Genomic DNA, 12,512 nt, shown 5'->3' with positions numbered 1-12,512 from the left:
TCAGAGTCCATTGTCTCTCATGGTTCGTCTATGTTTTTAAGATTTTATTTATTTATTAGAGAGAGAGCATGAGCAGGGGGAGCAGCAGAGGGAGAGGGAGAAGCAAGCTCCCTGCTGAGCAGGGAGCCCAATGCAGGGCTCGATCCCAGGACCCCAAGATCATAAACTGAGCTGAAGGTAGATGCTTAACCGACTGAGCCACCCAGGCGCCCAATGTTTTTCCATTTCTTTGTGTCTTCCTCATTTTCTTTCATGAGTATTCTATAGTTTTCTGAGTACAGATCCTTTGCCTCTTTGGTTAGATTTATTCCTAGGTATCTAATGGTTTTGGGTGCAGTTGTAAGTGGGATCGACTCCTTAATTTCTCTTTCTTCTGTCTTGTTGTTGGTATAGAGAAATGCAACTGACCGAGGCCCCCTCCCCTACCATCTTCGAATATCGCCTCTGATTCAGTTCTCCACATGTCCTACCTTCCAGAAAGTTGTTGCTTTTCTGTTCAGAGAGTTGCTGCTATTCTTTTTTTTCGATATCCTGTTGAGTTTGTAGGTGTTCAGAATGGTTTGATACCTATCTAGGTGAATTCCTGGGACCAGATGAAATTTAGGTCTCGTATTCCTCCGCCATCTTGCTTCTCCCTCTTCTGCCCATTTCTTGATTGGATTATTTGCTCTTTGGGTGTTGAGTTAGATAAGTTCTTTATAGATTTTGGATACTAGCCCTTTATCTGATATATGTAGAATGGAATATTATGCAGTCATCAAAAAAGTGAAATCTTGCCATTTGCAACAACATGGATGGAACTAGAGGGTATTATGCTAAACAAAATAAGTCAGTCAGAGGAAGACAAATATCATATGATCTCACTGATATGAGGAATTTGAGAAACAAGACAGAGGATCATAGGGGAAGGGAGGGAAAAATGAAACAAGACAAAACCAGAGAAGGAGACAAACCATAAGAGACTCTTAATCTCAGGAAACAAACTGAGAGTTGCTGGAGTGGAGGGGGTTGGGAGGGATGGGGCGCCTGGGTGATGGACACTGGGGAGGGTGTGTGCTATGGTGAGTGCTGTGAATTGTGTAAGACTGATGAATCACAGACCTGTACTCCTGAAACAAATAATACATTATGTTGATAATAAAAAAATAATTTCAATTAGCCAACATATAGTATCATTAGTTTCTGATGTAGTGTTCAATGATACATAAGTTGTGTATAACACCCAGTGCTCATCACTTCATGTGCCCTCCTTAATGCCCATCACCCAGTTACTCCATCCCACCACCCACCACCCCTTCTGCAAACCTCAGTTTGTTTCCTGGAGTCCAGAGTCAGTCATGCTTTGTCTCCCTCTCTGATTTCTTCCCATTCATTTTCCCTCTCTTCCCCTATGATCCTCTGCACTGGTTCTTACATTCCACATATGGGTGACACCATATGATAATTGTCTTTCTCAGATTGACTTATTTCACTTAGCATAATACCCTCTAGTTCCACCCACATCAATGTAAATGGTAGGTATTCATCCTCTCTCTCTCTTTTTTTTTTTAAGATTTATTTATTTATTTGAGAGAGTGAGAATGAGAGAGTGTACATGAGAGGGGGGAGGGTCAGAGGGAGAAGCAGACTCCCTGCCGAGCAGGGAGCCCGATGCGGGACTCGATCCAGGGACTCCAGGATCATGACCTGAGCCGAAGGCAGTTGCTTAACCAACTGAGCCACCCAGGTGCCCCAGTATTCATCCTTTCTGATGGCTGAGTAATATTCCATTGTATATATGAATCACATTTTTATCCATTCATCTGTTGAATGACATCTTGGCTCCTTCCACAGTTTGGCTATTGTGGACATTGCTGCTATGAACATTAGGGTGCATGTGCCCCTTCTTTTTACTACATCTGTATCTTTGGGATAAATAGTAGTGCAACTGCTGGGTCTTAGAGTGGCTCTATTTTTAACTTCTTGAGGAACCTCCATACCATTTTCCAGAGTGGCTGCACCAGCTTGCATTCCCACCAGCAAGGTAAGAGGGTTCCCCTTTCTCTGCATCCTTGCTAACATTTGTTGTTTCCTGTCTTGTTAATTTTAGCCATTCTGACTGGTGTAAGGTGATATCTCATTGTGGTTTTGATTTGTATTTCTTTGATGCCAAGTGATGTTGACCACTTTTTCATGTGTCTGTTGGCCGTTTGTATGTCTTCTTTGGAGAAATGTCTGTTCCTGTCTTTGACCCATTTCTTGACTGGATTATTTGTTTTTTTGGGAGTTGAGTTTGATAAGTTCTTTATAGATCTTGGATACCAGCCCTTTATCTGATATTTCATTTGCAAGTATCTTCTCCCATTCCATAGGTTGCCTTTTAGTTTTGTTGACTGTTTCCTTTGCTGTGCAGATGCTTTTTATCTTGATGAAGTCCCAATAGTTCATTTTTGCTTTTGTTTCCCTTGCCTTTAGAGACATGTCTTGAAAGAGGTTGCTGCGGCTAAGGTCAAAGGGATTACTGCCAGTGTTCTCCTCTAGGATTTTGATGGATTCTGGTCTCACATTTAGGTCTTTCATCCCTTTTAAGTTTATCTTTGTGTGTGGTGTAAGAAAACGGTCCAGTTTCATTCTTCCTCATGTGGCTGTCCAAATTTCCCAGCACCATTTATTGAAGAGATAGCCTTTTTCCGTTGGATATTCTTTCCTGCTTTGTTGAAGATTAGTTGACCGTAGAGTTGAGGGTCCATTTCTGGGCTTTCTATCCTGTTCCACTGATCTATGAGTCTGTTTTTGTGCCAGTCCCATGCTGTGTTGATGATCACAGCTTTGTAATATAGCTTGAAGTCAGGTATTGTGATGCCCCCAGCTTTGGTTTTCTTTTTCAACATTCCTCTGGCTATTTGGGGTCTTTTCTGGTTCCATACAAGTTTTAGGACTCTTTGTTCCAGCTCTGTGAAAAATGTCAATGGCATTTTGATAAGGATTGCATTGAATGTGTGGATTGCTCTGGGTAGCATAGACATTTTAACAATATTTATTCTTCCAATCCATGAACATGGAATGTTTTTCCATTTCTTTGTGTCTTTCTCAATTTCTTTCATGAGTGTTCTATAGTTTTCTGAGTACAGATTCTTTACCTCTTTGTTTAGGTTTATTCCTAGGTATCTTATGGCTTTTGGTGCAATTGTAAATGGGATTGATTCCTTAATTTCTCTTTTTTCAGACATGTTGTTAGTGTATAGAAATGCAACTGATTTCTGTGCATTGATTTTATATCCTGCCATGTTGATGAATTCCTGTATGAGTTCTAGCAATTTTGGGGTGGAGTCTTTTGGGTTTTCAACATCAAGTATCATGTCATCTGCAAAGGGTGAGAGTTTGACTTCTTCTTTGCCAGTCTGAATACCTTTTATTTCTTTTTGTTTTCTGATTGCTGAGGCTAGGCCTTCTAGTACTATGTTGAACAGTAGTGGTGAGAGTGGGGCATCCCTGTCCTTTTAAACTACAAACTATATTAGAAACTTAACTTGTGAACAGATTTTAACTTAGACTGTCACAGATTTGGGCAAAGCACAGAGAAAAGGGGATGAGATTTGGAGTCACGTGACCTGAATACAACTTCAATCTATTTTTGCTAATATTTCAACCTTGGGCAAGTTATTTCAATTCCTTGATTAAATTATAGTTTCATTTTATTTGTGAAATGGAGCTAATAGTATTGTTAGGTTATTTAAACCTAAGGAGGAAATGTTTTGGTAATAGTTAATTGCCATCACCCAAGTTGGTCGTTGTTCTGTCTGTCTTTGATTGAAGAAAGAGGGAGTAATGTGTCTCGAAATGGGATTCTTAGGATTCCAAAAGTATTTGGAAGTGAATTTCATTGACATCATGATGTATCAATATTTGTGGGATACACTTTAGAGAGGAAAATTTAGAGCACTAAAATTGACTCTTCTTTGAAGAGTTTACTCTTCAAAAGGAAACTTAAAATGAAAACACAGGGCACAGACTTATATCTAGAATGTATGAAGAATCCTACAAGTCCATAATAATGATGTGGGAAACAAAAGCAAAAGAAATATAACTTAAATTAAAATCTCCTTACAGCTTGCAGCTCACTGACAGATACCTGAAACATGTAGACCGTGTCCTTCGTCAAGGAACTTGTGGCTGCCTTAGTGTCTTAATGTTTAAAAGTAACCTTATCTTGGCAGCAGCTGTCCCCTCAAGGTCCTGTAAGCTTTGTTTCCAGATTCCTTGGAGACTTGTGCTATTCCTCACCTCCACTAATTAACAAGTACAGAATCAATCACTCTTCACAATCCCATTATAGCTCTTTCTGCCCACAGATACTGTCCCATGAATAGGGAAGGAGTTAAGGTCTAGGCAGGAGAGATAGGAGGCCCCTAACTTCCCTAACTAGTCTTCAAAACTATTCCTGGCAGGTGGAGATGCTAAGACAGGGCTAAACAAGAGATAAGGGAACAAATCAACTTGGCATCTCGAGGACACACGCTTCCCAGTCAGTTCTCAGTAAAAGACTGCACTAAAAGCCTTCAGTGGCAACCCATTTGGGACCTCTCTCGCTCTAGAGAGCTTTTTTCTTTCCTTTGTGTTCTCACCTTCCTTAATAAACTTTCACTTCACCTCACCCTTTGTGTCAGCAAGATTTATTCTTTGGCTCCATGAGACAAGAACCCTGCAATCCTGCAACACTAAGATGACAAATGACCCAATAAAAACAGAGAAAAGATATTAACAAACACTAATAAAAAAAATCTGGATGGCTAATAAGCACATGAAAACATGCTCAACATCAGTAGCTACTATGGAAATGCAGACTGAAACCACAGTGTGATATGACTACATATTTAGCCACAGAATGGTTAAAATTATAAAGATTGACCATACCAAGTGTTGGCAGGCATGTGGCGCTATCAGAACTCTTATTCACTGCTGGTGAGGATGTAAAATAGTACAGCCACTTTGGAAAATAACTTAGCAGTGTGTGGACCCACTTGGAACCTCAGAGTTGGTATAAAGATTATTTTAAGCTGGAGATATTTGGGATTCAACAGATGCAGAAAGAAGCCTTCTTGGAGCTTCCTTTATTTGACTAAAAGCAGACAATTCTGAGAAGTGAGAATTGCCATAAATTTCTTCTTTGGGGCACTTCTATTCTTAGGAGAGGGACCAAGAATAAACCTACCATAAATCCCCTCTTTGGTAGACAATTATAGCAACTGGGAACAAGTAATGTTAGCAAAGTTTTTAATCCCCTGAATAAAACGCATGAGTCCACACTGATATAAATAAGTGGATAAATATATATAAGTGGAAAGTTTGATTAAAACAGGACAGTTAACATAGTTTCAAAGTACCTCCCCACAAATACCTATTAATAACAGGAGAAACGAGAATAACCTCAGGGTGGAAAAGCCTGGCAGCGACCACTTTCATCAAACGATCTAAGTGAACATCACCAACATGAGGACAAATTAAAAGTGTGTGACGTTTGATAGAGTTCAATGAAAGTATTTCTATCTTCCTGTGAAAGATGTGTAACCTGAATCTAGTCATGTTAAAAACATCAGACAAAGCAAATTAAAAGACATTCTTTAAAAACAACAGCAATAAACAAACTGGCCTATGATCTTAAAAAGTGTCAAGGTCATGAAAGTCAAAGAGAGACTGAGGAACCATTCCAGACTGAAAGAAACTTTATAAAGAGACATGACAAAGAAAAGCAACACATCATTCCAGATTGGATCTTGTTGCTGTAAATGACTTACTGGCAAAAATGGTGAAACTTGAAAGGGGTCTGCAGATTAGATGGTAACAATGAATCAATATTAGTTTCCTGGTTTTGAGAGGTGTATTGTGGTTATATAGGCTAATTCCCTTGTTTGTAGGAAATGTACACTAAGGTATTTAGGGGTGACAGGCATTGTATTGGCAACTTACTCTAAAATAGTCCAGGAAAGGAAAATTCTTTGTATGACACTTGCAACTTTCCTATAAATTTGAGATTGTACAAAATAAAAATTTGAAAAACTTTATACAAAAGAAATCATCTTGTAGAATGGATTGCTATGGGGCAAGAGAAGTCAGGACACCAGATATGATGCTTTTACAGTAGAGTATATAAAAAAGACAGTTGTTTCAAGCAGAATGATAGTAAACAGAAATTTTTAATATATTCAGGAGAGGCAACAGATGGTAAGTGGAGGTTGAAAGAAAGAAATAATTTAAGGATGATTTGATGCCATTTTTTGAGATGGGGAAGACTGGGAAAGGAACGGGTTTGGGAATGAAGTTAAGAGCTCTGTTCCAGCCATGTTAAGGGGATGTCCGTGAGATATCCAAGTGAAGATGCTGAGTAAGCAGTTGGAAACACGAGTCTGGCCCTTAGGGGAGAGGCATAAATTTTGGAGTCACCAGCACATACATGGTTTCCTCATAGACTAAATAAGATCATTGTTTCAAACAGGTACTTGGTCCAAAACAACCAGATTTCCTCTAGCCTCAAGGTCAAGTAGAGCCAGTTCTCCAACTTTCTTCTCCTTCAATATCGTGTTGGATACTCTGGGTAATACTACTTTTTTTGTCTTTAGAACAGTAGCTTTTCCCTCAGTGATACCCTCAACCTCAGCGCTTGGGATTTACACTTTTTAAACAGAAATCTTTGCATTTTGATAGAAGAGAATGGGAGAGGCTGTTTTTTACTTATTTTTGTATTTTCATTAAATCCACAGAAATGAATTTCCTGTGACCTGGGATCCTGAGAACATTGGACTCTTGGAAAGGTACCATAAAAAATCAGTTCTGTGGGTGAAATTTCCACCTGTCTCTTATTATTTAGAAAATTCCATATGAAAAGATCTTTTAGAAATTCTTCCAGAAAATCTCTCTCTCTTTTTTTTTTTTTTTTCCTTTCCCGCTGTTTTGCCTGCAAATGAAGCTATAGTTCTCTTGGGCTGACATCACAGCCTTTTCCCCACCCTGGTTGTAAAGGTCTCCAAGAGGAAATTATATGAGTTTACGTGTAAATCAGGCAGCGAGAACAGATCAACTATTTAGATTTAAAAAGGCTGTTTCCATGCAATTGATAAAAGACAGACAAGGGGAACATTTCTATGATCCAAACGCATGTTCTAAAAGCCAGTTTACTCTTCACATTTCAACAGGGTTCTTCAGAGTTGGAACAAGGGTCCCTTGTGCCCACTGCTCACCTCTTGAGGCACTTTGAACAATATCTGCCTGATGGCTGTTGTGCCTGTCTTTTATTCTGTAAGGGTTCTTAAGAAAAGTGACTGTTAGCTTTGTACTACCGGATATTTACTTTTACTTATATTGACCTGGGTTTGACTTTTTTGAATAAGGACTTCACCATCTCTCTCTACCTAAAATATTCCCAGTTCACCTTTGCAATAAATAAGATGATAAGAAACTCACCTTTTCTTCCAAATAGCTCTTTCAAGTCTCTCTGTATCCTTAAATCTTAGAGCCTCTTTTTCTTCAGAAGAATCAATCCCTCAAATTTCAGGTATAAGTGCAGGCTCTGGAGTCAGATTTGTGGGGATCAAACCCTGCTCAAACCTGTGAATCTGTGTGATCCCTTGAACTCTAAGTCACAGTTTCCTCATTTGTTAAAAAAGGATATTGTGAGGATCAAATAAAGGGACTCTTGGACGTTCTTAATGCAGAGCTGGCACATGGTATGTGCTAAATATGGTAATTTTGTCATTATCTTTATTTTTATTTACCTTACTGGTCTAAAACCATCCTCCTCAAAGGGCTAGGATTCTGATCATGTAGCAGCTCAAGTTACGTGTTAACTGAGCTTTTTCTGAGTTCCCGTAGCATCTTCTGGAGACCCCTGCCTCATTCTTACCATGTGGTATTATAGGCAGGCCTAGTCTATAGCCAGCATGCCCATGTACACTGGCCCATATCCCTTCTGACTGGTTGGTATCCATAGTATGAGGGTAGTTATATATTTTGAATATCTCCATGATTATAAATGTTACATTTCTGCCTTCCCTGTTGGATTGAGAGCTCCCAAGGGCAAGGATTGTATTTTGTTGATAACCAGTGACTAAGACCATGTTTGGCAGATGGTAGACTCTCTATAAATCTTTGATGAACCAAAATAAATTGTGAGATCTTGAGGTGCCATAGTGGACTTGAGGTGTTACACAAAAGTTGGCCATCTTTTGGCTGGAACTATCAAAACAAGTGATATGGAGGAGCTTTGTCTAGGGAAGAAGGTGGGTGTGAGCCTCTGTCTCAAGTAAGACCCACATGAGAACCCCATATTGTACTCAAGCCTCTAGTAGTTTTCCCACCAGCTTTTAGCCACGATTAGGGCCTTCACTCTCAGACTATGGAGGTTTGCTTTGGGAGGCATTTATTACTTAGCTCCTTTGGAGTGTTTAGCAATGCAGATGGGTCATCTGCTGCTTAGTGACATATAAGCTGTCACATGCTTCCTTCTTGCATCTGTTCCCCATTTCCCCTCCCTCCCAACCATCTCCAGCATGTGATTATTTAAGGGTGGCAGATAGCATGTAGGCTCTTTATCTTCCACAACCCCAGTATAGCAAGGGGGTAGTAGAGATTCCAAGATGGTTTTCAAAACATAATGGAGGAAGGGATACAAAATCCCAACTTGTTGAACTTGTTGAAAGTCCTACATATGGTCGTTTAACACTAAGAAGGCTTCCATGTATAATAAAATATCCTTTCAATTCCAGGGTCTTATGGTGAGGGTGGGGATAGGTAGTTTCTAGGCCAGAAACTTCTCAGAGCAGTGGCTTTCATTTTGGGGCTGTGGAGGGAGGTCCTAAACGAAAACCCAGTAGGTATATGAGAAGAGTGACTAAGCAATACCAAAGGTATAGTAAAAGTGAATTCATGTCAGAAATGAAGGTGTAGAAGCTGCTGGATCCTAAATGTTAATAATAGTGTGAGTGCCAGGGTGACCTTATTGAGACACCTCTGAACCTCCGGACTACTTTAAAAACCATTATCACAGTGATAAGGAGACCGTTTAAGTCGACATGAATAGGGTTAAAACCAGCCGAGGGCAAGTTGTACCTCAGAACAAGTTCAGATTCTTGCAAACCAAGACAAAAATGTATGTGTGTGTGTGTGTGTGTAAAAGAAAGAGTGAAATGGTGAGAGATTAACAAAGAGAAAAACAGTAATATATTTCCTGAAGGCAGTTTTTTTCTTTCTGGATAAGGAGACTGAATGAATGGAGAGAACATTGGACCAGGAATTAAGAGACTTGGGTTTGGGCATGGAGCTTGGTCTCCCTGAGCCCATGGCTCACAGACCCGAACCTTGGCTCCATTAGCTGTGAATGACCTCATGGGTTATTGTGAGGTGATAATAGAGGTACAACCGCCTTGGAAGTAGAGTTGATAAATACTGCAAGCTATCATTGCTATTATTATGGAATTGAAATACTACAATTAATAACTAACAAAGTTTGATATCAAGGACCTACATACTCCATCTTAGCCAGGACTGTATATACAAAGCTATATCTATCATGACTGAAGCATATGCCAAGTCTTATGGTTGCTGGATCATAACAAAAAGTATAATCATGTGGCTAAGATTATACACCAGCAATTATCTCCTGAAGGGAGATTGATAAGAGAATTAACTCAGCACTCCAAGAACAACCTGAGAATGTTTTGGAAAACAAACACTATAAGATGCCCTGTGATAAAAATTTAATGATAGAAGTTGTATTTTCTACTTCCTGCCTGCCTGCCTGCCTTCTTTTCTTCCTTCTTTCCTCCCTGCCTGTCTGCCTGCCTGCCATTTCACTTCATATTCTTTAACTCACTTCTTCAAAGAATAATTGATCATCATCTCCATAAGATATTGTGCTGGGCTCTGGGAGGCCTACCAAATAAGTAGGGCATGATCCCTGCCCTCAAGGAGTACCCTGTCTACTCTGGGAAGCATTGGGCGTAGAGCAGCTGGTCTTCATGAATCCCTTGTTCCACTGCAGTGGATTGGTAAGATTGACTCAGGGCCAGGCACAGTATATAATCGTGCCTTTGACTATGATTCTTTCTATGATAAATGCCATCCCTTTTTCTCATTAGATGGTGAACTCCCTATAGATCAGGTTAAGCCACTGCTCTCCTGAAATGCCTTCATGGCTAACTCAGACAGTTAGCAACCCCTTTTTTCTTTATTTCCACAGTACTTGGCACAGCACAGATCTGGGTACAGATCTGGACTCTGCCCCTTACCAGCTACTTACCATTGACGTAGGTAAGTCACTTGATCTCTCTGATCACTAGTTACATTGTCTGTAATATGAGGCTGATAATGCATCCCTCGAAGTGGTGGTGTGGTGAAGATTAAATGAGATAATGTAGTTGCTGAGGACAGTTGGTGATCCTCAAAACATGGGTTCAATAAATGAATAATAATATTTATAATTCTCCATTAAAAGTATTCAAAAAACTTTACTCCTGCCCTGGAGTCAGTGCTCTTTAAGGGCAAGCACCATGCTTCCCACTTACATCTTTGAGGCTTTGCTCACAGAAAGTGCTCCATAAATATTTGATTTATGAACAAATGAAAGAATGGATGAAAAGTGGTAGGAGTGGGCAAATAAAAGAGATGGCAGAGCTAATTTACCAATATGTTTGTGATTAAGTTATAATTTTGTGAACTCATTAACAAAATGGGAGTGTAGTGGGAACAAGTAATTGATTTTGTTAGAAAACTTAAAAAAAAAGATTAATTAATTTATTTATTTAGAGAGAGAGTATGCACAGTGGGGAAGAGCAGAGGGAGAGGGAGAGAGAAACCCAAGCAGACTCCCTGCTGAGTGAGGAGCCTGAGGCTGGACTTGGTCTCACGACCCATGAGATCACCACCTGAGCCGAAACCAAAAGTTGGATGCCTAACCAACTGCACCACACAGGTGCCCCGATTTTGTTAGAAAACTGAAAGAAAAGCCTACAACCCAGCGATGCTGCTAGTAAAGCTGTATCTGACAACTGGAGTACATTAACTTCTAGTTGGATATCTCATGGGCCTTAGGAGCTGCCAGAATATTTGGGTGAAAAATATAGTTTTTTAAAAACATGGCACATTGGGCGCCTGGGTGGCTCAGGTGGTTAAGCGACTGCCTTTGGCTCAGGTCATGATCCCAGGGTCCTGGGATCGAGTCCCACATCGGGCTCCCAGCTCAGCGGGAAGCCTGCTTCTCCCTCTCCCACTCTCCCTGCTTGTGTTCCTGCTCTTGCTGTCTCTGTCTCTGTCAAATAAATAAATAAAATCTTAAAAAAAAAAAAAAGAAAAAAAGAAATGTTAAAAACATGGCACATTAAAAAAAAAACAACAACAAAAAAACATGACACATTGTCATGTCACCAGGTTGTTTTCTTTCCTAATAGAATATTTTAATGTTTTGGGGGCTAGAGTACTCCTCCTGCTATAATGAATTTATAATAGATTAAGATGAGTTACGCAAATGTGATCATCATAATTACAGTGACTTTGAGTTTATGATCTCCTCTATTAATTATTCTTCAGTGATTTAGCAGTACAAGAGTTCAAGATATCAAAAATCTGATTTTGTGTATGGTTTTGTGTATTACCACCCCCTCTTTTTAATTCCTAGGAATAAATGTTTATTAAATGGCTATATATCAAGGTGAAAATGTCCTCATCTTAAAAATGAACATCATAATTTCTCATAGGGAGGGAACAAACTTTGATTAGGAAAATATCTTCATAAATTACTTGGGGGCAAAGGGAGATCCTGTGAATACAGGATGGCAGGAACTAACGAAACCAAAGAGCCAGCAGAATTGGCCAGGAGTTTGAGGAAGGGAAGGTAGAGACAGGAGGGCTGAGCAAGAGGGCAGAGGCTAGGGCCCAAGGTGTTGAAACTGCCTCAGGATTTGTGGAAGCAGAATTATTTCGAATTAAATTACAAGTTGTTTCCACTACTGGACTGTAAGCCCTATTTCTAGAAACCTTCAAAAAAATCTTTGGGTGGAAGTTATGGGAACACTGAGCCCACTTCTGGGTTGATAGCGCCCCAAACAGGAAGTCATGAGCAGGAGGTGAGAGCCAGAAGGAACGGGAGTAGAGAAGTGCTCTTCACTCCCCATGCCCTGTCCACCCCCCAGGAGTTTGAACTTTCCAAAATTCTCTGGAACAATTAATTTTATCTAGCTCTTTAAAGAAGGGAGAGTAGAGAAGTGGCTAAGAGTGTGAGTTCAAATCTCTGTTACTATCCCATTATTACCTGGGACAAGTTACTTAGCTTTTATGTCTCATCTGTAAAGTGAGGTAAATCATACTTTTCAGGGAGGATTTAATTAGATAAAGCTAGTAAAGTGCTTAGAACAGTGCCTGGCACATACCAAGCATTTCATAAATGTTAGGAAGTCATATAACTATTGTATATGTAAACATAATCTATTTCCATTGTGTTTCCGGTCAAAATTATACTTTTGCTTAGGAGATTCAGGCAGTGAGTC

General features: G+C 39.7%; 1 long non-coding RNA gene across 3 annotated transcripts in view; it reads left to right on the top strand.

Moving 5' to 3' along the window:
* The window catches only part of LOC135362958 (uncharacterized), a 181,689-nt gene that overhangs the window by 94,641 nt on the left and 74,536 nt on the right, over positions 1-12,512 (top strand). For 2 of the 3 annotated variants that reach the window (XR_010408508.1, XR_010408511.1), the window contains exon 2: positions 6,738-6,788. This is a non-coding gene — a long non-coding RNA (uncharacterized LOC135362958). Of the gene's footprint in view, positions 1-6,491; positions 6,572-6,737; positions 6,789-12,512 lie in introns of those variants that run through there. The other variant, XR_010408509.1, reaches the window with a different exon arrangement.

This window comes from Mirounga angustirostris, unplaced genomic scaffold (genome assembly GCF_029215605.1).
Source record: "Mirounga angustirostris isolate CCGP_5_RB_7025 unplaced genomic scaffold, mMirAng1.0.hap1 SCAF_2, whole genome shotgun sequence".
In the NCBI taxonomy this organism is placed as follows: domain Eukaryota; kingdom Metazoa; phylum Chordata; class Mammalia; order Carnivora; family Phocidae; genus Mirounga; species Mirounga angustirostris.
This window is presented reverse-complemented; position numbering and strand designations above follow the sequence as displayed.